General features: G+C 38.7%; 36 non-coding genes across 36 annotated transcripts; all 36 read left to right on the forward strand.

The window, feature by feature from the left end:
• Positions 1 to 12: 12 nt before the first annotated feature.
• On the forward strand, positions 13 to 85 carry Trnak-uuu (transfer RNA lysine (anticodon UUU)). Its single transcript has one exon. It is a non-coding gene; the product is annotated as a tRNA-Lys (tRNA).
• Positions 86 to 2096: 2011 nt separating this feature from the next.
• Positions 2097 to 2169, forward strand: Trnak-uuu (transfer RNA lysine (anticodon UUU)). Its single transcript has one exon. It is a non-coding gene; the product is annotated as a tRNA-Lys (tRNA).
• Positions 2170 to 2614: 445 nt separating this feature from the next.
• Trnak-uuu (transfer RNA lysine (anticodon UUU)) lies at positions 2615 to 2687 on the forward strand. Its single transcript has one exon. It is a non-coding gene; the product is annotated as a tRNA-Lys (tRNA).
• A 186-nt stretch (positions 2688 to 2873) lies between these two features.
• Trnak-uuu (transfer RNA lysine (anticodon UUU)) lies at positions 2874 to 2946 on the forward strand. Its single transcript has one exon. It is a non-coding gene; the product is annotated as a tRNA-Lys (tRNA).
• Positions 2947 to 3132: 186 nt separating this feature from the next.
• On the forward strand, positions 3133 to 3205 carry Trnak-uuu (transfer RNA lysine (anticodon UUU)). Its single transcript has one exon. It is a non-coding gene; the product is annotated as a tRNA-Lys (tRNA).
• A 188-nt stretch (positions 3206 to 3393) lies between these two features.
• Trnak-uuu (transfer RNA lysine (anticodon UUU)) lies at positions 3394 to 3466 on the forward strand. The gene has a single exon. It is a non-coding gene; the product is annotated as a tRNA-Lys (tRNA).
• Positions 3467 to 3915: 449 nt separating this feature from the next.
• On the forward strand, positions 3916 to 3988 carry Trnak-uuu (transfer RNA lysine (anticodon UUU)). The gene has a single exon. It is a non-coding gene; the product is annotated as a tRNA-Lys (tRNA).
• Positions 3989 to 4433: 445 nt separating this feature from the next.
• Positions 4434 to 4506, forward strand: Trnak-uuu (transfer RNA lysine (anticodon UUU)). The gene has a single exon. It is a non-coding gene; the product is annotated as a tRNA-Lys (tRNA).
• A 188-nt stretch (positions 4507 to 4694) lies between these two features.
• Positions 4695 to 4767, forward strand: Trnak-uuu (transfer RNA lysine (anticodon UUU)). Its single transcript has one exon. It is a non-coding gene; the product is annotated as a tRNA-Lys (tRNA).
• A 449-nt stretch (positions 4768 to 5216) lies between these two features.
• On the forward strand, positions 5217 to 5289 carry Trnak-uuu (transfer RNA lysine (anticodon UUU)). The gene has a single exon. It is a non-coding gene; the product is annotated as a tRNA-Lys (tRNA).
• Positions 5290 to 5734: 445 nt separating this feature from the next.
• Trnak-uuu (transfer RNA lysine (anticodon UUU)) lies at positions 5735 to 5807 on the forward strand. The gene has a single exon. It is a non-coding gene; the product is annotated as a tRNA-Lys (tRNA).
• A 186-nt stretch (positions 5808 to 5993) lies between these two features.
• On the forward strand, positions 5994 to 6066 carry Trnak-uuu (transfer RNA lysine (anticodon UUU)). Its single transcript has one exon. It is a non-coding gene; the product is annotated as a tRNA-Lys (tRNA).
• Positions 6067 to 6511: 445 nt separating this feature from the next.
• Trnak-uuu (transfer RNA lysine (anticodon UUU)) lies at positions 6512 to 6584 on the forward strand. Its single transcript has one exon. It is a non-coding gene; the product is annotated as a tRNA-Lys (tRNA).
• Positions 6585 to 7555: 971 nt separating this feature from the next.
• Trnak-uuu (transfer RNA lysine (anticodon UUU)) lies at positions 7556 to 7628 on the forward strand. The gene has a single exon. It is a non-coding gene; the product is annotated as a tRNA-Lys (tRNA).
• Positions 7629 to 8073: 445 nt separating this feature from the next.
• On the forward strand, positions 8074 to 8146 carry Trnak-uuu (transfer RNA lysine (anticodon UUU)). Its single transcript has one exon. It is a non-coding gene; the product is annotated as a tRNA-Lys (tRNA).
• Positions 8147 to 8332: 186 nt separating this feature from the next.
• On the forward strand, positions 8333 to 8405 carry Trnak-uuu (transfer RNA lysine (anticodon UUU)). Its single transcript has one exon. It is a non-coding gene; the product is annotated as a tRNA-Lys (tRNA).
• A 1488-nt stretch (positions 8406 to 9893) lies between these two features.
• Trnak-uuu (transfer RNA lysine (anticodon UUU)) lies at positions 9894 to 9966 on the forward strand. The gene has a single exon. It is a non-coding gene; the product is annotated as a tRNA-Lys (tRNA).
• Positions 9967 to 10411: 445 nt separating this feature from the next.
• Positions 10412 to 10484, forward strand: Trnak-uuu (transfer RNA lysine (anticodon UUU)). Its single transcript has one exon. It is a non-coding gene; the product is annotated as a tRNA-Lys (tRNA).
• A 186-nt stretch (positions 10485 to 10670) lies between these two features.
• Trnak-uuu (transfer RNA lysine (anticodon UUU)) lies at positions 10671 to 10743 on the forward strand. Its single transcript has one exon. It is a non-coding gene; the product is annotated as a tRNA-Lys (tRNA).
• Positions 10744 to 11971: 1228 nt separating this feature from the next.
• On the forward strand, positions 11972 to 12044 carry Trnak-uuu (transfer RNA lysine (anticodon UUU)). Its single transcript has one exon. It is a non-coding gene; the product is annotated as a tRNA-Lys (tRNA).
• A 445-nt stretch (positions 12045 to 12489) lies between these two features.
• Positions 12490 to 12562, forward strand: Trnak-uuu (transfer RNA lysine (anticodon UUU)). The gene has a single exon. It is a non-coding gene; the product is annotated as a tRNA-Lys (tRNA).
• Positions 12563 to 12748: 186 nt separating this feature from the next.
• Positions 12749 to 12821, forward strand: Trnak-uuu (transfer RNA lysine (anticodon UUU)). Its single transcript has one exon. It is a non-coding gene; the product is annotated as a tRNA-Lys (tRNA).
• A 445-nt stretch (positions 12822 to 13266) lies between these two features.
• Positions 13267 to 13339, forward strand: Trnak-uuu (transfer RNA lysine (anticodon UUU)). Its single transcript has one exon. It is a non-coding gene; the product is annotated as a tRNA-Lys (tRNA).
• Positions 13340 to 13527: 188 nt separating this feature from the next.
• On the forward strand, positions 13528 to 13600 carry Trnak-uuu (transfer RNA lysine (anticodon UUU)). Its single transcript has one exon. It is a non-coding gene; the product is annotated as a tRNA-Lys (tRNA).
• Positions 13601 to 14049: 449 nt separating this feature from the next.
• Positions 14050 to 14122, forward strand: Trnak-uuu (transfer RNA lysine (anticodon UUU)). Its single transcript has one exon. It is a non-coding gene; the product is annotated as a tRNA-Lys (tRNA).
• Positions 14123 to 14568: 446 nt separating this feature from the next.
• Trnak-uuu (transfer RNA lysine (anticodon UUU)) lies at positions 14569 to 14641 on the forward strand. Its single transcript has one exon. It is a non-coding gene; the product is annotated as a tRNA-Lys (tRNA).
• A 445-nt stretch (positions 14642 to 15086) lies between these two features.
• Positions 15087 to 15159, forward strand: Trnak-uuu (transfer RNA lysine (anticodon UUU)). The gene has a single exon. It is a non-coding gene; the product is annotated as a tRNA-Lys (tRNA).
• Positions 15160 to 16385: 1226 nt separating this feature from the next.
• Trnak-uuu (transfer RNA lysine (anticodon UUU)) lies at positions 16386 to 16458 on the forward strand. The gene has a single exon. It is a non-coding gene; the product is annotated as a tRNA-Lys (tRNA).
• A 445-nt stretch (positions 16459 to 16903) lies between these two features.
• On the forward strand, positions 16904 to 16976 carry Trnak-uuu (transfer RNA lysine (anticodon UUU)). The gene has a single exon. It is a non-coding gene; the product is annotated as a tRNA-Lys (tRNA).
• Positions 16977 to 17164: 188 nt separating this feature from the next.
• Positions 17165 to 17237, forward strand: Trnak-uuu (transfer RNA lysine (anticodon UUU)). The gene has a single exon. It is a non-coding gene; the product is annotated as a tRNA-Lys (tRNA).
• A 449-nt stretch (positions 17238 to 17686) lies between these two features.
• Positions 17687 to 17759, forward strand: Trnak-uuu (transfer RNA lysine (anticodon UUU)). Its single transcript has one exon. It is a non-coding gene; the product is annotated as a tRNA-Lys (tRNA).
• Positions 17760 to 18205: 446 nt separating this feature from the next.
• On the forward strand, positions 18206 to 18278 carry Trnak-uuu (transfer RNA lysine (anticodon UUU)). Its single transcript has one exon. It is a non-coding gene; the product is annotated as a tRNA-Lys (tRNA).
• A 186-nt stretch (positions 18279 to 18464) lies between these two features.
• Trnak-uuu (transfer RNA lysine (anticodon UUU)) lies at positions 18465 to 18537 on the forward strand. Its single transcript has one exon. It is a non-coding gene; the product is annotated as a tRNA-Lys (tRNA).
• Positions 18538 to 18982: 445 nt separating this feature from the next.
• Trnak-uuu (transfer RNA lysine (anticodon UUU)) lies at positions 18983 to 19055 on the forward strand. The gene has a single exon. It is a non-coding gene; the product is annotated as a tRNA-Lys (tRNA).
• A 188-nt stretch (positions 19056 to 19243) lies between these two features.
• Positions 19244 to 19316, forward strand: Trnak-uuu (transfer RNA lysine (anticodon UUU)). Its single transcript has one exon. It is a non-coding gene; the product is annotated as a tRNA-Lys (tRNA).
• A 449-nt stretch (positions 19317 to 19765) lies between these two features.
• On the forward strand, positions 19766 to 19838 carry Trnak-uuu (transfer RNA lysine (anticodon UUU)). The gene has a single exon. It is a non-coding gene; the product is annotated as a tRNA-Lys (tRNA).
• The last annotated feature ends 354 nt before the right edge of the window (positions 19839 to 20192 follow it).

Raw genomic sequence — 20192 nt, forward strand, 5'->3', positions numbered from 1 at the left:
ATATAACGAGCAGCCCGGATAGCTCAGTCGGTAGAGCATCAGACTTTTAATCCGAGGGTCCAGGGTTCGAGTCCCTGTTTGGGCGGCATACCTGTTTTCTCGTTTTTTGTGGATTATCTTATTGTAAAAACAAGAAAGCAGATTTTGGTTGTTGCAAAAGTTAGTCATAAAGCGCACAGAGCCTCTCGTTTATTTATGAATTAACACGCAGGTTTTATCGAACAAAATTCTAGGCAGATCGATTCTGATGGCTCCATTTTAATATAATGAGCAGCGCGGATAGCTCAGTCGGTAGAGCATCACACTTTTAATCCGAGGGTCCAGGGTTCGAGTCCCTGTTTGGGCGGTATACTTGTTTTTTCATTATGTGTGGATTCTCCTTTTGTAAAAACAAGTAAGCGTAACATGGTTGTTGCGAAATTTAGTCACAAAGCGCAAAAAGCCTCTCGTTTAATTATGAATTAACACGCAGGTTTTATTGAACAAAAGTAAAGGCAGATCGAATCTGATGGCTCAATTTTAATATAATGAGCAGCCCGGATAGCTCAGTCGGTAGAGCATCAGACTTTTCAGCTGAGGGTCCAGGGTTCGAGTCCTTGTTTGGGTGGTATATCCGTTTTGTCATTTTTTATAAAGTATCCCTTTGTAAAAACCAGAAAGCATATTTTACTTGTTGCGAAACTCAGTCCGAAAGCTCGAAAAGCCTCTCTTTGAATAATGAATTAACATACAGTTTTTATGAAACATAAATCCAGGCAGATCGATTCTGATGGTTCGATCTCAATGTAATGAGAAGTTCGGATAGCTCAGTCAGTAGAGCATCAGACTTTTAATCTGAAGAACCAGGGTTCGAGTCCCTGTTTGGGCGGTATAAATGTTTTCTCATTTTGTGTGGATTCTTCATTTCTAAAAACAAGAAATCATATTTTACTAGTTGCATAAATCAGTCAGAAAGCTTGAAAAGCATCTCGTTGAATAATGAAAAAAATACAGTCTTTATGAAAAATAAATCAAGGCAGATCGATTCTGATGGCTCGATTGATGCAATGAGCAGCCAGGATAGATCAATGAGTAGAGCATCTGACTTTTGATCTTATCATCCAGGGTTAAAGTCCTTTTTTGGGTGTTATATCTTTTTCGTCATTTTGTGTGGATTCTCCCTTCGTGAAAACAGAAAAGCACATTTTGGTAGTTGTGAAAATCAGTGAGAAAGTGCATAGAGCTTCTTGTCGAGATATGAATTAATATACAGTCTTTGTGGAAGATAAATCAAATCAGATCGATTCTGATGGCTCGATTGATGTAATGAGCAGCCCGGAAAGCTCAGTCGGTAGAGCATCAGACTTTTAATCTGAGGTTCCAGGGTTCGAGTCCCTGTTTGGGCGGTATACTTGTTTTTTTCATTTTGTGTGGATTCTCCCTTTGTAAAAACAACAAAGCATAACATGGTTGTTGTGAAATTTAATCACAAAGCGCAAAAAGCCTCTCGTTTAATTATGAATTAACACGCAGGTTTTATGGAACAAAAGTAAAAGCAGATCGATTCTGATGGCTCAATTTTAATATAATGAGAGGCCCGGATAGCTCAGTCGGTAGAGCATCAGACTTTTAAGCTGAGGGTCCAGGGTTTGAGTCTTTGTTTGGGTGGTATATCCGTTTTGTCATTTTTTGTGAAGTATCCCTTTGTAAAAACCAGAAAGCATATTTTACTTTTTGCGAAACTCAGTCCGAAAGCTCAAAAAGCCTCTCTTTGAATAATGAATTAACATACTGTCTTTATGAAACATAAATCCAGGCAGAGCGATTCTGATGGTTCGATCTCATTGTAATGAGAAGTTCGGATAGCTCAGTCGGTAGAGCATCAGACTTTTAATCTGAGGGTCCAGGGTTCCAGTCCCTGTTTGGGCGGTATACCTCTTTTTTCATTTTGTGTGAATTCTCCCTTTGCTAAAACAACAAAGCATAACATGGTTGTTATGAAATTTTGTCATAAAGCGCCTTAAGCCTCTCGTTTAATTATGAATTAACACGCAGGCTTTATCGAACAAAATTCTAGGCAGATCGATTCTGATGGCTAAATTTTAATATAATGAGCAGCCCGGATAGCTCAGTCGGTAGAGCATCAGACTTTTAATCTGAGGGTCCAGGGTTCGAGTCCCTGTTTGGGTGGTATAAATGTTTTGTCGTTCTATGTGGATTCTTCCTTTCCAAAAAACAAGAAAGCATATTTTACTAGTTGCATAAATCAGTCAGAAAGCTTGAAAAGCCTCTCGTTGAATAATGAAATAACATACAGTCCTTAGGAAACATAAATCAAGGCAGATCGGTTCTGATGGCTCGATTGACGCAATGAGCATCCCGGATAGATCAATGAGTAGAGCATCTGACTTTTGATTTGATGATCCAGGGTTAAAGTCCTTGTTTGGGTGCTATATCTTTTCGTCATTTTGTGTGGATTCTCCCTTCGTAAAAACAGAAAAGCATATTTTGGTAGTTGTGAAAATCAGTGAGATAGTGCATAGAGCTTTTTGTCGAGATATAAATTAAAATACAGTCTTTATGGAAGATAAATCAAGTCAGATCGATTCTGATGGCTCGATTGATGTAATGAGCAGCCCGGATAGCTCAGTCGGTAGAGCATCAGACTTTTAATCTGAGGGTCCAGGGTTCGAGTCCCTGTTTGGGTGGTATAAGTGTTTTGTCGTTCTATGTGGATTCTTCCTTTCTAAAAACAAGAAAGCATATTTTACTAGTTGCGAAAATCAATCAGAACGCACGAAAAGCCTCTCATTGAATAATGAATTAACACACAGTCCTTAAGAAACATAAGGCAAGGGGGATCGATTCTGATGGCTCGATGGATGCGATGAGCAGCCCGGATGGATCAGTCGGTAGAGCATCAGACTTTTAATCTGAAGAACCAGGGTTCGAGTCCCTGTTTGGGCGGTATAAATGTTTTCTCATTTTGTGTGGATTCTTCATTTCTAAAAACAAGAAATCATATTTTACTAGTTGCATAAATCAGTCAGAAAGCTTGAAAAGCATCTCGTTGAATAATGAAATAAAATACAGTCTTTATGAAAAATAAATCAAGTCAGATCGATTCTGATGGCTCGATTGATGTAATGAGCAGCCCGGATAGCTCAGTCGGTAGAGCATCAGACTTTTAATCTGAGGGTCCAGGGTTCGAGTCCCTGTTTGGGCAGTATACCTGTTTTTTCATTTTGTGTGGATTCTCCCTTTGTTAAAGCAACAAAACATAACATGGTTGTTGTGAAATTTAGTCATAATGCGCCAAAAGCCTCTCGTTTAATTATGAATTAACACGCAGGTTTTATCGAACAAAATTCTAGGTAGATCGATTCCGATGGCTCAATTTTAATATAATGAGCAGCCCGGATAGCTCAGTCGGTAGAGCATCAGACTTTTAATCTGAGGGTCCAGGGTTCAAGTCCCTGTTTGGGCGGTATACTTGTTTTTTCATTATGTGTGGATTCTCCCTTTGTAAAAACAAGAAAGCGTAACATGGTTGTTGCGAAATTTAGTCATAAAGCGCAAAAAGCCTCTCGATCAATTATGAATCAATACGCAGGTTTTATGGAACAACAGTAAAAGCAGATCGATTCTGATGGCTCAATTTTAGTATAATGAGCAGGCCGGATAGCTCAGTCGGTAGAGCATCAGACTTTTAATCTGAGGGTCCAGGGTTAGAGTCCCTGCTTGGGCGGTATACCTGTTTTGTCATTTTGAGTGAATTCTCCATTTGTAAAAACAAAAAAGCATATTTTGGTTGGTGCGAAAGTTAGTTATAAAGCGCGCAGTGCCTCTCAATTAATTATGAATTAGCACGCAGGCTTTATGGAACATAGATCAAGGCATATCGATTCTGATGGCTAAATATTAATATAATGAGCAACCTGGATAGCTCAGTCGGTAGAGCATCAGACTTTTAATCTGAAGAACCAGGGTTCGAGTCCCTGTTTGGGCGGTATAAATGTTTTCTCATTTTGTGTGGATTCTTCCTTTCTAAAAACAAGAAATCATATTTTACTAGTTGCATAAATCAGTCAGAAAGCTTGAAAAGCATCTCGTTGAATAATGAAATAAAATACAGTCTTTATGAAAAATAAATCAAGGCAGATCGATTCTGATGGCTCGATTGATGCAATGAGCAGCCAGGATAGATCAATGAGTAGAGCATCTGACTTTTGATCTTATCATCAAGGGTTAAAGTCCTTTTTTGGGTGTTATATCTTTTTCGTCATTTTGTGTGGATTCTCCCTTCGTGAAAACAGGAAAGCACATTTTGGTAGTTGTGAAAATCAGTGAGAAAGTGCATAGAGCTTCTTGTCGAGATATGAATAAAAATACAGTCTTTATGGAAAATAAATCAAGTCAGATTGATTCTGATGGCTCGAATGATGTAAAGAGCAGCCCGGATAGCTCAGTCGGTAGAGCATCAGACTTTTAATCTGAGGGTCCAGGGTTCGAGTCCCTGTTTGGGCGGTATACCTGTTTTTTCATTTTGTGTGGATTCTCCCTTTGTTAAAGCAACAAAACATAACATGGTTGTTGTGAAATTTAGTCATAATGCGCCAAAAGCCTCTCGTTTAATTATGAATTAACACGCAGGTTTTATCGAACAAAAGTCTAGGTAGATCGATTCTGATGGCTCAATTTTAATATAATGAGCAGCCCGGATAGCTCAGTCGGTAGAGCATCAGACTTTTAATCTGAGGGTCCAGGGTTCGAGTCCCTGTTTGGGCGGTATACTTGTTTTTTCATTATGTGTGGATTCTCCCTTTGTAAAAACAAGAAAGCGTAACATGGTTGTTGCGAAATTTAGTCATAAAGCGCAAAAAGCCTTTCGATCAATTATGAATCAATACGCAGGTTTTATAGAACAAAAGTAAAAGCAGATCGATTCTGATGGCTCAATTTTAGTATAATGAGCAGGCCGGATAGCTCAGTCGGTAGAGCATCAGACTTTTAATCTGAGGGTCCAGGGTTAGAGTCCCTGCTTTGGCGGTATACCTGTTTTGTCATTTTGAGTGAATTCTCCATTTGTAAAAACAAAAAAGCATATTTTGGTTGGTGCGAAAGTTAGTTATAAAGCGCGCAGTGCCTCTCAATTAATTATAAATTAACACGCAGGCTTTATGGAACATAGATCAAGGCAGATCGATTCTGATGGCTAAATATTAATATAATGAGCAACCTGGATAGCTCAGTCGGTAGAGCATCAGACTTTTAATCTGAGGGTCCAGGGTTCGAGTCCCTGTTTGGGTGGTATAAATGTTTTGTCGTTCTATGTGGATTCTTCCTTTCCAAAAAACAAGAAAGCATATTTTACTAGTTGCATAAATCAGTCAGAAAGCTCGAAAAGCCTCTCGTTGAATAATGATATAACATACAGTCCTTAGGAAACATAAATCAAGGCAGATCGATTCTGATGGCTCGATTGACGCAATGAGCAGCCAGGATAGATCAATGAGTAGAGCATCTGACTTTTGATCTGATGATCCAGGGTTAAAGTCCTTGTTTGGGTGCTATATGTTTTTCGTAATTTTGTGTGGATTCTCCTTTCGTAAAAACAGAAAAGCATATTTTGTAGTTGTGAAAATCAGTGAGATAGTGAATCGAGCTTTTTGTCGAGATATAAATTAAAATACAGTCTTTATGGAAGATAAATCAAGTCAGATCGATTCTGATGGCTCGATTGATGTAATGAGCAGCCCGGATAGCTCAGTCGGTAGAGCATCAGATTTTTAATCTGAGGGTCCAGGGTTCGAGTCCCTGTTTGGGTGGTATAAGTGTTTTGTCGTTCTATGTGGATTCTTCCTTTCTAAAAACAAGAAAGCATATTTTACTAGTTGCGAAAATCAATCAGAACGCACGAAAAGCCTCTCATTGAATAATGAATTAACACACAGTCCTTAAGAAACATAAGGCAAGGGGGATCGATTCTGATGGCTCGATGGATGCGATGAGCAGCCCGGATGGATCAGTCGGTAGAGCATCAGACTTTTAATCTGAAGAACCAGGGTTCGAGTCCCTGTTTGGGCGGTATAAATGTTTTCTCATTTTGTGTGGATTCTTCATTTCTAAAAACAAGAAATCATATTTTACTAGGTGCATAAATCAGTCAGAAAGCTTGAAAAGCATCTCGTTGAATAATGAAATAAAATACAGTCTTTATGAAAAATAAATCAAGGCAGATCGATTCTGATGGCTCGATTGATGCAATGAGCAGCCAGGATAGATCAATAAGTAGAGCATCTGACTTTTGATCTTATCATCCAGAGTTAAAGTCCTTTTTTGGGTGTTATATCTTTTTCGTCATTTTGTGTGGATTCTCCCTTCGTGAAAACAGAAAAGCACATTTCGGTAGTTGTGAAAATCAGTGAGAAAGTGCATAGAGCTTCTTGTCGAGATATGAATTAATATACAGTCTTTGTGGAAGATAAATCAAATCAGATCGATTCTGATGGCTCGATTGATGTAATGAGCAGCCCGGAAAGCTCAGTCGGTAGAGCATCAGACTTTTAATCTGAGGGTCCAGGGTTCGAGTCCCTGTTTGGGCGGTATACTTGTTTTTTTCATTTTGTGTGGATTCTCCCTTTGTAAAAACAACAAAGCATAACATGGTTGTTGTGAAATTTAGTCATAAAGCGCCATGAGCCTCTCGTTTATTTATGAATTAACACTCAGGTTTTGTTGAACAAAAGTAAGAGCAGATCGATTCTGATGGCTAAATTTTAATATAATGAGCAGCCCGGATAGCTCAGTCGGTAGAGCATCAGACTTTTAATCTGAGGGTCCAGGTTCGAGTCCCTGTTTGGGCGGTATGCTTGTTTTTTCTTTATGTGTGGATTCTCCCTTTGTAAAAACAAGAAAAGGTAACATGGTTGTTGCGAAATTTAGTCACAAAGCGCAAAAAGCCTCTCGTTTAATTATGAATTAACACGCAGGTTTTATAGAACAAAAGTAAAAGCAGATCGATTCTGATGGCTCAATTTTAATATAATGAGAGGCCCGGATAGCTCAGTCGGTAGAGCATCAGACTTTTAAGCTGAGGGTTCAGGGTTCGAGTCTTTGTTTGGGTGGTATATCCGTTTTGTCATTTTTTGTGAAGTATCCCTTTGTAAAAACCAGAAAACATCTTTTACTTGTTGCGAAACTCAGTCCGAAAGCTCAAAAAGCCTCTTTTTGAATAATGAATTAACATACAGTCTTTATGAAACATAAATCCAGGCATAGCGATTCTGATGGTTCGATCTCATTGTAATGAGAAGTTCTGATAGCTCAGTCGGTAGAGCATCAGACTTTTAATCTGAGGGTCCAGGGTTCCAGTCCCTGTTTGGGCGGTATACCTCTTTTTTCATTTTGTGTGAATTCTCCCTTTGCTAAAACAACAAAACATAACATGGTTGTTATGAAATTTTGTCATAAAGCGCCATAAGCCTCTCGTTTAATTATGAATTAACACGCAGGCTTTATCGAACAAAATTCTAGGCAGATCGATTCCGATGGCTAAATTTTAATATAATGAGCAGCCCGGATAGCTCAGTCGGTAGAGCATCAGACTTTTAATCTGAGGGTCCAGGGTTCGAGTCCCTGTTTGGGTGGTATAAGTGTTTTGTCGTTCTATGTGGATTCTTCCTTTCTAAAAACAAGAAAGCATATTTTACTAGTTGCATAAATCAGTCAGAAAGCTTGAAAAGCCTCTCGTTGAATAATGATATAACATACAGTCCTTAGGAAACATAAATCAAGGCAGATCGATTCTGATGGCTCGATTGACGCAATGAGCAGCCAGGATAGATCAATGAGTAGAGCATCTGACTTTTGATCTGATGATCCAGGGTTAAAGTCCTTGTTTGGGTGCTATATGTTTTTCGTAATTTTGTGTGGATTCTCTTTTCGTAAAAACAGAAAAGCATATTTTGGTAGTTGTGAAAATCAGTGAGATAGTGCATAAAGCTTTTTGTCGAGATATAAATTAAAATACAGTCTTTATGGAAGATAAATCAAGTCAGATCGATTCTGATGGCTCGATTGATGTAATGAGCAGCCCGGATAGCTCAGTCGGTAGAGCATCAGATTTTTAATCTGAGGGTCCAGGGTTCGAGTCCCTGTTTGGGTGGTATAAGTGTTTTGTCGTTCTATGTGGATTCTTCCTTTCTAAAAACAAGAAAGCATATTTTACTAGTTGCGAAAATCAATCAGAACGCACGAAAAGCCTCTCATTGAATAATGAATTAACACACAGTCCTTAAGAAACATAAGGCAAGGGGGATCGATTCTGATGGCTCGATGGATGCGATGAGCAGCCCGGATGGATCAGTCGGTAGAGCATCAGACTTTTAATCTGAAGAACCAGGGTTCGAGTCCCTGTTTGGGCGGTATAAATGTTTTCTCATTTTGTGTGGATTCTTCATTTCTAAAAACAAGAAATCATATTTTACTAGTTGCATAAATCAGTCAGAAAGCTTGAAAAGCATCTCGTTGAATAATGAAAAAAATACAGTCTTTATGAAAAATAAATCAAGGCAGATCGATTCTGATGGCTCGATTGATGCAATGAGCAGCCAGGATAGATCAATGAGTAGAGCATCTGACTTTTGATCTTATCATCCAGGGTTAAAGTCCTTTTTTGGGTGTTATATCTTTTTCGTCATTTTGTGTGGATTCTCCCTTCGTGAAAACAGAAAAGCACATTTTGGTAGTTGTGAAAATCAGTGAGAAAGTGCATAGAGCTTCTTGTCGAGATATGAATTAATATACAGTCTTTGTGGAAGATAAATCAAATCAGATCGATTCTGATGGCTCGATTGATGTAATGAGCAGCCCGGAAAGCTCAGTCGGTAGAGCATCAGACTTTTAATCTGAGGTTCCAGGGTTCGAGTCCGTGTTTGGGCGGTATACTTGTTTTTTTCATTTTGTGTGGATTCTCCCTTTGTAAAAACAACAAAGCATAACATGGTTGTTGTGAAATTTAGTCATAAAGCGCCATGAGCCTCTCGTTTATTTATGAATTAACACTCAGGTTTTGTTGAACAAAAGTAAGAGCAGATCGATTCTGATGGCTAAATTTTAATATAATGAGCAGCCCGGATAGCTCAGTCGGTAGAGCATCAGACTTTTAATCTGAGGGTCCAGGTTCGAGTCCCTGTTTGGGCGGTATGCTTGTTTTTTCTTTATGTGTGGATTCTCCCTTTGTAAAAACAAGAAAAGGTAACATGGTTGTTCCGAAAATTAGTCACAAAGCGCAAAAAGCCTCTCGTTTAATTATGAATTAACACGCAGGTTTTATAGAACAAAAGTAAAAGCAGATCGATTCTGATGGCTCAATTTTAATATAATGAGAGGCCCGGATAGCTCAGTCGGTAGAGCATCAGACTTTTAAGCTGAGGGTTCAGGGTTCGAGTCTTTGTTTGGGTGGTATATCCGTTTTGTCATTTTTTGTGAAGTATCCCTTTGTAAAAACCAGAAAACATCTTTTACTTGTTGCGAAACTCAGTCCGAAAGCTCAAAAAGCCTCTTTTTGAATAATGAATTAACATACAGTCTTTATGAAACATAAATCCAGGCATTGCGATTCTGATGGTTCGATCTCATTGTAATGAGAAGTTCTGATAGCTCAGTCGGTAGAGCATCAGACTTTTAATCTGAGGGTCCAGGGTTCCAGTCCCTGTTTGGGCGGTATACCTCTTTTTTCATTTTGTGTGAATTCTCCCTTTGCTAAAACAACAAAGCATAACATGGTTGTTATGAAATTTTGTCATAAAGCGCCTTAAGCCTCTCGTTTAATTATGAATTAACACGCAGGCTTTATCGAACAAAATTCTAGGCAGATCGATTCTGATGGCTCAATTTTAATATAATGAGCAGCCCGGATAGCTCAGTCGGTAGAGCATCAGACTTTTAATCTGAGGGTCCAGGGTTCGAGTCCCTGTTTGGGTGGTATAAATGTTTTGTCGTTCTATGTGGATTCTTCCTTTCCAAAAAACAAGAAAGCATATTTTACTAGTTGCATAAATCAGTCAGAAAGCTTGAAAAGCCTCTCGTTGAATAATGAAATAACATACAGTCCTTAGGAAACATAAATCAAGGCAGATCGATTCTGATGGCTCGATTGACGCAATGAGCAGCCCGGATAGATCAATGAGTAGAGCATCTGACTTTTGATTTGATGATCCAGGGTTAAAGTCCTTGTTTGGGTGCTATATCTTTTCGTCATTTTGTGTGGATTCTCCCTTCGTAAAAACAGAAAAGCATATTTTGGTAGTTGTGAAAATCAGTGAGATAGTGCATAGAGCTTTTTGTTGAGATATAAATTAAAATACAGTCTTTATGGAAGATAAATCAAGTCAGATCGATTCTGATGGCTCGATTGATGTAATGAGCAGCCCGGATAGCTCAGTCGGTAGAGCATCAGACTTTTAATCTGAGGGTCCAGGGTTCGAGTCCCTGTTTGGGTGGTATAAGTGTTTTGTCGTTCTATGTGGATTCTTCCTTTCTAAAAACAAGAAAGCATATTTTACTAGTTGCGAAAATCAATCAGAACGCACGAAAAGCCTCTCATTGAATAATGAATTAACACACAGTCCTTAAGAAACATAAGGCAAGGGGGATCGATTCTGATGGCTCGATGGATGCGATGAGCAGCCCGGATGGATCAGTCGGTAGAGCATCAGACTTTTAATCTGAAGAACCAGGGTTCGAGTCCCTGTTTGGGCGGTATAAATGTTTTCTCATTTTGTGTGGATTCTTCATTTCTAAAAACAAGAAATCATATTTTACTAGTTGCATAAATCAGTCAGAAAGCTTGAAAAGCATCTCGTTGAATAATGAAAAAAATACAGTCTTTATGAAAAATAAATCAAGGCAGATCGATTCTGATGGCTCGATTGATGCAATGAGCAGCCAGGATAGATCAATGAGTAGAGCATCTGACTTTTGATCTTATCATCCAGGGTTAAAGTCCTTTTTTGGGTGTTATATCTTTTTCGTCATTTTGTGTGGATTCTCCCTTCGTGAAAACAGAAAAGCACATTTTGGTAGTTGTGAAAATCAGTGAGAAAGTGCATAGAGCTTCTTGTCGAGATATGAATTAATATACAGTCTTTGTGAAAGATAAATCAAATCAGATCGATTCTGATGGCTCGATTGATGTAATGAGCAGCCCGGAAAGCTCAGTCGGTAGAGCATCAGACTTTTAATCTGAGGTTCCAGGGTTCGAGTCCCTGTTTGGGCGGTATACTTGTTTTTTTCATTTTGTGTGGATTCTCCCTTTGTAAAAACAACAAAGCATAACATGGTTGTTGTGAAATTTAATCACAAAGCGCAAAAAGCCTCTCGTTTAATTATGAATTAACACGCAGGTTTTATGGAACAAAAGTAAAAGCAGATCGATTCTGATGGCTCAATTTTAATATAATGAGAGGCCCGGATAGCTCAGTCGGTAGAGCATCAGACTTTTAAGCTGAGGGTCCAGGGTTCGAGTCTTTGTTTGGGTGGTATATCCGTTTTGTCATTTTTTGTGAAGTATCCCTTTGTAAAAACCAGAAAGCATATTTTACTTGTTGCGAAACTCAGTCCGAAAGCTCAAAAAGCCTCTCTTTGAATAATGAATTAACATACAGTCTTTATGAAACATAAATCCAGGCAGAGCGATTCTGATGGTTCGATCTCATTGTAATGAAAAGTTCGGATAGCTCAGTCGGTAGAGCATCAGACTTTTAATCTGAGGGTCCAGGGTTCCAGTCCCTGTTTGGGCGGTATACCTCTTTTTTCATTTTGTGTGAATTCTCCCTTTGCTAAAACAACAAAGCATAACATGGTTGTTATGAAATTTTGTCATAAAGCGCCTTAAGCCTCTCGTTTAATTATGAATTAACACGCAGGCTTTATCGAACAAAATTCTAGGCAGATCGATTCTGATGGCTAAATTTTAATATAATGAGCAGCCCGGATAGCTCAGTCGGTAGAGCATCAGACTTTTAATCTGAGGGTCCAGGGTTCGAGTCCCTGTTTGGGTGGTATAAATGTTTTGTCGTTCTATGTGGATTCTTCCTTTCCAAAAAACAAGAAAGCATATTTTACTAGTTGCATAAATCAGTCAGAAAGCTTGAAAAGCCTCTCGTTGAATAATGAAATAACATACAGTCCTTAGGAAACATAAATCAAGGCAGATCGATTCTGATGGCTCGATTGACGCAATGAGCAGCCCGGATAGATCAATGAGTAGAGCATCTGACTTTTGATTTGATGATCCAGGGTTAAAGTCCTTGTTTGGGTGCTATATCTTTTCGTCATTTTGTGTGGATTCTCCCTTCGTAAAAACAGAAAAGCATATTTTGGTAGTTGTGAAAATCAGTGAGATAGTGCATAGAGCTTTTTGTTGAGATATAAATTAAAATACAGTCTTTATGGAAGATAAATCAAGTCAGATCGATTCTGATGGCTCGATTGATGTAATGAGCAGCCCGGATAGCTCAGTCGGTAGAGCATCAGACTTTTAATCTGAGGGTCCAGGGTTCGAGTCCCTGTTTGGGTGGTATAAGTGTTTTGTCGTTCTATGTGGATTCTTCCTTTCTAAAAACAAGAAAGCATATTTTACTAGTTGCGAAAATCAATCAGAACGCACGAAAAGCCTCTCATTGAATAATGAATTAACACACAGTCCTTAAGAAACATAAGGCAAGGGGGATCGATTCTGATGGCTCGATGGATGCGATGAGCAGCCCGGATGGATCAGTCGGTAGAGCATCAGACTTTTAATCTGAAGAACCAGGGTTCGAGTCCCTGTTTGGGCGGTATAAATGTTTTCTCATTTTGTGTGGATTCTTCATTTCTAAAAACAAGAAATCATATTTTACTAGTTGCATAAATCAGTCAGAAAGCTTGAAAAGCATCTCGTTGAATAATGAAATAAAATACAGTCTTTATGAAAAATAAATCAAGGCAGATCGATTCTGATGGCTCGATTGATGCAATGAGCAGCCAGGATAGATCAATGAGTAGAGCATCTGACTTTTGATCTTATCATCCAGGGTTAAAGTCCTGTTTTGGGTGTTATATCTTTTTCGTCATTTTGTGTGGATTCTCCCTTCGTGAAAACAGAAAAGCACATTTTGGTAGTTGTGAAAATCAGTGAGAAAGTGCATAGAGCTTCTTGTCGAGATATGAATAAAAATACAGTCTTTATGGAAAATAAATCAAGTCAGATTGATTCTGATGGCTCGAATGATGTAATGAGCAGCCCGGATAGCTCAGTCGGTAGAGCATCAGACTTTTAATCTGAGGGTCCAGGGTTCGAGTCCCTGTTTGGGCAGTATACCTGTTTTTTCATTTTGTGTGGATTCTCCCTTTGTTAAAGCAACAAAACATAACATGGTTGTTGTGAAATTTAGTCATAATGCGCCAAAAGCCTCTCGTTTAATTATGAATTAACACGCAGGTTTTATCGAACAAAATTCTAGGTAGATCGATTCTGATGGCTCAATTTTAATATAATGAGCAGCCCGGATAGCTCAGTCGGTAGAGCATCAGACTTTTAATCTGAGGGTCCAGGGTTCGAGTCCCTGTTTGGGCGGTATACTTGTTTTTTCATTATGTGTGGATTCTCCCTTTGTAAAAACAAGAAAGCGTAACATGGTTGTTGCGAAATTTAGTCATAAAGCGCAAAAAGCCTCTCGATCAATTATGAATCAATACGCAGGTTTTATGGAACAACAGTAAAAGCAGATCGATTCTGATGGCTCAATTTTAGTATAATGAGCAGGCCGGATAGCTCAGTCGGTAGAGCATCAGACTTTTAATCTGAGGGTCCAGGGTTAGAGTCCCTGCTTGGGCGGTATACCTGTTTTGTCATTTTGAGTGAATTCTCCATTTGTAAAAACAAAAAAGCATATTTTGGTTGGTGCGAAAGTTAGTTATAAAGCGCGCAGTGCATCTCAATTAATTATGAATTAACACGCAGGCTTTATGGAACATAGATCAAGGCATATCGATTCTGATGGCTAAATATTAATATAATGAGCAACCTGGATAGCTCAGTCGGTAGAGCATCAGACTTTTAATCTGAGGGTCCAGGGTTCGAGTCCCTGTTTGGGTGGTATAAATGTTTTGTCGTTCTATGTGGATTCTTCCTTTCCAAAAAACAAGAAAGCATATTTTACTAGTTGCATAAATCAGTCAGAAAGCTTGAAAAGCCTCTCGTTGAATAATGATATAACATACAGTCCTTAGGAAACATAAATCAAGGCAGATCGATTCTGATGGCTCGATTGACGCAATGAGCAGCCAGGATAGATCAATGAGTAGAGCATCTGACTTTTGATCTGATGATCCAGGGTTAAAGTCCTTGTTTGGGTGCTACATGTTTTTCGTAATTTTGTGTGGATTCTCCTTTCGTAAAAACAGAAAAGCATATTTTGGTAGTTGTGAAAATCAGTGAGATAGTGCATCGAGCTTTTTGTCGAGATATAAATTAAAATACAGTCTTTATGGAAGATAAATCAAGTCAGATCGATTCCGATGGCTCGATTGATGTAATGAGCAGCCCGGATGGATCAGTCGGTAGAGCATCAGACTTTTAATCTGAAGAACCAGGGTTCGAGTCCCTGTTTGGGCGGTATAAATGTTTTCTCATTTTGTGTGGATTCTTCATTTCTAAAAACAAGAAATCATATTTTACTAGTTGCATAAATCAGTCAGAAAGCTTGAAAAGCATCTCGTTGAATAATGAAATAAAATACAGTCTTTATGAAAAATAAATCAAGGCAGATCGATTCTGATGGCTCGATTGATGCAATGAGCAGCCAGGATAGATCAATGAGTAGAGCATCTGACTTTTGATCTTATCATCCAGGGTTAAAGTCCTTTTTTGGGTGTTATATCTTTTTCGTCATTTTGTGTGGATTCTCCCTTCGTGAAAACAGAAAAGCACATTTTGGTAGTTGTGAAAATCAGTGAGAAAGTGCATAGAGCTTCTTGTCGAGATATGAATAAAAATACAGTCTTTATGGAAATTAAATCAAGTCAGATTGATTCTGATGGCTCGAATGATGTAATGAGCAGCCCGGATAGCTCAGTCGGTAGAGCATCAGACTTTTAATCTGAGGGTCCAGGGTTCGAGTCCCTGTTTGGGCGGTATACCTGTTTTTTCATTTTGTGTTGATTCTCCCTTTGTTAAAGCAACAAAACATAACATGGTTGTTGTGAAATTAAGTCATAATGCGCCAAAAGCCTCTCGTTTAATTATGAATTAACACGCAGGTTTTATGGAACAAAAGTAAAAGCAGATCCATTCTGATGGCTCAATTTTAATATAATGAGAGGCCCGGATAGCTCAGTCGGTAGAGCATCAGACTTTTAAGCTGAGGGTTCAGGGTTTGAGTCTTTGTTTGGGTGGTATATCCGTTTTGTCATTTTTTGTGAAGTATCCCTTTGTAAAAACCAGAAAGCATCTTTTACTTGTTGCGAAACTCAGTCCGAAAGCTCAAAAAGCCTCTTTTTGAATATTGAATTAACATACAGTCTTTATGAAACATAAATCCAGGCAGAGCGATTCTGATGGTTCGATCTCATTGTAATGAGAAGTTCGGATAGCTCAGTCGGTAGAGCATCAGACTTTTAATCTGAGGGTCCAGGGTTCCAGTCCCTGTTTGGGCGGTATACCTCTTTTTTCATTTTGTGTGAATTCTCCCTTTGCTAAAACAACAAAGCATAACATGGTTGTTATGAAACTTTGTCATAAAGCGCCTTAAGCCTCTCGTTTATTTATGAATTAACACGCAGGCTTTATCGAACAAAAGTCTAGGTAGATCGATTCTGATGGCTCAATTTTAATATAATGAGCAGCCCGGATAGATCAATGAGTAGAGCATCTGACTTTTGATCTGATGATCCAGGGTTAAAGTCCTTGTTTGGGTGCTATATCTTTTCGTCATTTTGTGTGGATTCTCCCTTCGTAAAAACAGAAAAGCATATTTTGGTAGTTGTGAAAATCAGTGTGATAGTGCATAGAGCTTTTTGTCGAGATATAAATTAAAATACAGTCTTTATGGAAGATAAATCAAGTCAGATCGATTCTGATGGCTCGATTGATGTAATGAGCAGCCCGGATAGCTCAGTCGGTAGAGCATCAGACTTTTAATCTGAGGGTCCAGGGTTCGAGTCCCTATTTGGTGGTATAAGTGTTTTGTCGTTCTATGTGGATTCTTCCTTTCTAAAAACAAGAAAGCATATTTTACTAGTTGCGAAAATCAATCAGAACGCACGAAAAGCCTCTCATTGAATAATGAATTAACACACAGTCCTTAAGAAACATAAGGCAAGGGGGATCGATTCTGATGGCTCGATGGATGCGATGAGCAGCCCGGATGGATCAGTCGGTAGAGCATCAGACTTTTAATCTGAAGAACCAGGGTTCGAGTCCCTGTTTGGGCGGTATAAATGTTTTCTCATTTTGTGTGGATTCTTCCTTTCTAAAAACAAGAAATCATATTTTACTAGTTGCATAAATCAGTCAGAAAGCTTGAAAAGCATCTCGTTGAATAATGAAATAAAATACAGTCTTCATGAAAAATAAATCAAGGCAGATCGATTCTGATGGTTCGATTGATGCAATGAGCAGCCAGGATAGATCAATGAGTAGAGCATCTGACTTTTGATCTTATCATCAAGGGTTAAAGTCCTTTTTTGGGTGTTATATCTTTTTCGTCATTTTGTGTGGATTCTCCCTTCGTGAAAACAGAAAAGCACCTTTTGGTAGTTGTGAAAATCAGTGAGAAAGTGCATAGAGCTTCTTGTCGAGATATGAATAAAAATACAGTCTTTATGGAAAATAAATCAAGTCAGATTGATTCTGATGGCTCGAATGATGTAAAGAGCAGCCCGGATAGCTCAGTCGGTAGAGCATCAGACTTTTAATTTGAGGGTCCAGGGTTCGAGTCCCTGTTTGGGCGGTATACCTGTTTTTTCATTTTGTGTGGATTCTCCCTTTGTTAAAGCAACAAAACATAACATGGTTGTTGTGAAATTTAGTCATAATGCGCCAAAAGCCTCTCGTTTAATTATGAATTAACACGCAGGTTTTCTCGAACAAAAGTCTAGGTAGATCGATTCTGATGGCTCAATTTTAATATAATGAGCAGCCCGGATAGCTCAGTCGGTAGAGCATCAGACTTTTAATCTGAGGGTCCAGGGTTCGAGTCCCTGTTTGGGCGGTATACTTGTTTTTTCATTATGTGTGGATTCTCCCTTTGTAAAAACAAGAAAGCGTAACATGGTTGTTGCGAAATTTAGTCATAAAGCGCAAAAAGCCTTTCGATCAATTATGAATCAATACGCAGGTTTTATAGAACAAAAGTAAAAGCAGATCGATTCTGATGGCTCAATTTTAGTATAATGAGCAGGCCGGATAGCTCAGTCGGTAGAGCATCAGACTTTTAATCTGAGGGTCCAGGGTTAGAGTCCCTGCTTGGGCGGTATACCTGTTTTGTCATTTTGAGTGAATTCTCCATTTGTAAAAACAAAAAAGCATATTTTGGTTGGTGCGAAAGTTAGTTATAAAGCGCGCAGTGCCTCTCAATTAATTATAAATTAACACGCAGGCTTTATGGAACATAGATCAAGGCAGATCGATTCTGATGGCTAAATATTAATATAATGAGCAACCTGGATAGCTCAGTCGGTAGAGCATCAGACTTTTAATCTGAGGGTCCAGGGTTCGAGTCCCTGTTTGGGTGGTATAAATGTTTTGTCGTTCTATGTGGATTCTTCCTTTCCAAAAAACAAGAAAGCATATTTTACTAGTTGCATAAATCAGTCAGAAAGCTCGAAAAGCCTCTCGTTGAATAATGATATAACATACAGTCCTTAGGAAACATAAATCAAGGCAGATCGATTCTGATGGCTCGATTGACGCAATGAGCAGCCAGGATAGATCAATGAGTAGAGCATCTGACTTTTGATCTGATGATCCAGGGTTAAAGTCCTTGTTTGGGTGCTATATGTTTTTCGTAATTTTGTGTGGATTCTCCTTTCGTAAAAACAGAAAAGCATATTTTGGTAGTTGTGAAAATCAGTGAGATAGTGAATCGAGCTTTTTGTCGAGATATAAATTAAAATACAGTCTTTATGGAAGATAAATCAAGTCAGATCGATTCTGATGGCTCGATTGATGTAATGAGCAGCCCGGATAGCTCAGTCGGTAGAGCATCAGATTTTTAATCTGAGGGTCCAGGGTTCGAGTCCCTGTTTGGGTGGTATAAGTGTTTTGTCGTTCTATGTGGATTCTTCCTTTCTAAAAACAAGAAAGCATATTTTACTAGTTGCGAAAATCAATCAGAACGCACGAAAAGCCTCTCATTGAATAATGAATTAACACACAGTCCTTAAGAAACATAAGGCAAGGGGGATCGATTCTGATGGCTCGATGGATGCGATGAGCAGCCCGGATGGATCAGTCGGTAGAGCATCAGACTTTTAATCTGAAGAACCAGGGTTCGAGTCCCTGTTTGGGCGGTATAAATGTTTTCTCATTTTGTGTGGATTCTTCCTTTCTAAAAACAAGAAATCATATTTTACTAGTTGCATAAATCAGTCAGAAAGCTTGAAAAGCATCTCGTTGAATAATGAAATAAAATACAGTCTTTATGAAAAATAAATCAAGGCAGATCGATTCTGATGGCTCGATTGATGCAATGAGCAGCCAGGATAGATCAATGAGTAGAGCATCTGACTTTTGATTTTATCATCCAGGGTTAAAGTCCTTTTTTGGGTGTTATATCTTTTTCGTCATTTTGTGTGGATTCTCCCTTCGTGAAAACAGAAAAGCACATTTTGGTAGTTGTGAAAATCAGTGAGAAAGTGCATAGAGCTTCTTGTCGAGATATGAATAAAAATACAGTCTTTATGGAAAATAAATCAAGTCAGATTGATTCTGATGGCTCGAATGATGTAATGAGCAGCCCGGATAGCTCAGTCGGTAGAGCATCAGACTTTTAATCTGAGGGTCCAGGGTTCGAGTCCCTGTTTGGGCGGTATACCTGTTTTTTCATTTTGTGTGGATTCTCCCTTTGTTAAAACAACAAAACATAACATGGTTGTTGTGAAATTTAGTCATAATGCGCCAAAAGCCTCTCGTTTAATTATGAATTAACACGCAGGTTTTATCGAACAAAAGTCTAGGTAGATCGATTCTGATGGCTCAATTTTAATATAATGAGCAGCCCGGATAGCTCAGTCGGTAGAGCATCAGACTTTTAATCTGAGGGTCCAGGGTTCGAGTTCCTGTTTGGGCGGTATACTTGTTTTTTCATTATGTGTGGATTCTCTCTTTGTAAAAACAAGAAAGCGTAACATGGTTGTTGCGAAATTTAGTCATAAAGCGCAAAAAGCCTCTCGATCAATTATGAATCAATACGCAGGTTTTATGGAACAAAAGTAAAAGCAGATCGATTCTGATAGCTCAATTTTAGTATAACGAGCAGGCCGGATAGCTTAGTCGGTAGAGCATCAGACTTTTAATCTGAGGGTCCAGGGTTAGAGTCCCTGCTTGGGCGGTATACCTGTTTTGTCATTTTGAGTGAATTCTCCATTTGTAAAAACAAAAAAGCATATTTTGGTTGGTGCGAAAGTTAGTTATAAAGCGCGCAGTGCCTCTCAATTAATTATGAATTAACACGCAGGCTTTATGGAACATGGATCAAGGCAGATCGATTCTGACGGCTAAATATTAATATAATGAGCAACCTGGATAGCTCAGTCGGTAGAGCATCAGACTTTTAATCTGAGGGTCCAGGGTTCGAGTCCCTGTTTGGGTGGTATAAATGTTTTGTCGTTCTATGTGGATTCTTCCTTTCCAAAAAACAAGAAAGCATATTTTACTAGTTGCATAAATCAGTCAGAAAGCTTGAAAAGCCTCTCGTTGAATAATGATATAACATACAGTCCTTAGGAAACATAAATCAAGGCAGATCGATTCTGATGGCTCGATTGACGCAATGAGCAGCCAGGATAGATCAATGAGTAGAGCATCTGACTTTTGATCTGATGATCCAGGGTTAAAGTCCTTGTTTGGGTGCTATATGTTTTTCGTAATTTTGTGTGGATTCTCTTTTCGTAAAAACAGAAAAGCATATTTTGGTAGTTGTGAAAATCAGTGAGATAGTGCATCG

The sequence above is a fragment of the Watersipora subatra genome, chromosome 3, assembly GCF_963576615.1.
Source record: "Watersipora subatra chromosome 3, tzWatSuba1.1, whole genome shotgun sequence".
Lineage (NCBI taxonomy): Eukaryota > Metazoa > Bryozoa > Gymnolaemata > Cheilostomatida > Watersiporidae > Watersipora > Watersipora subatra.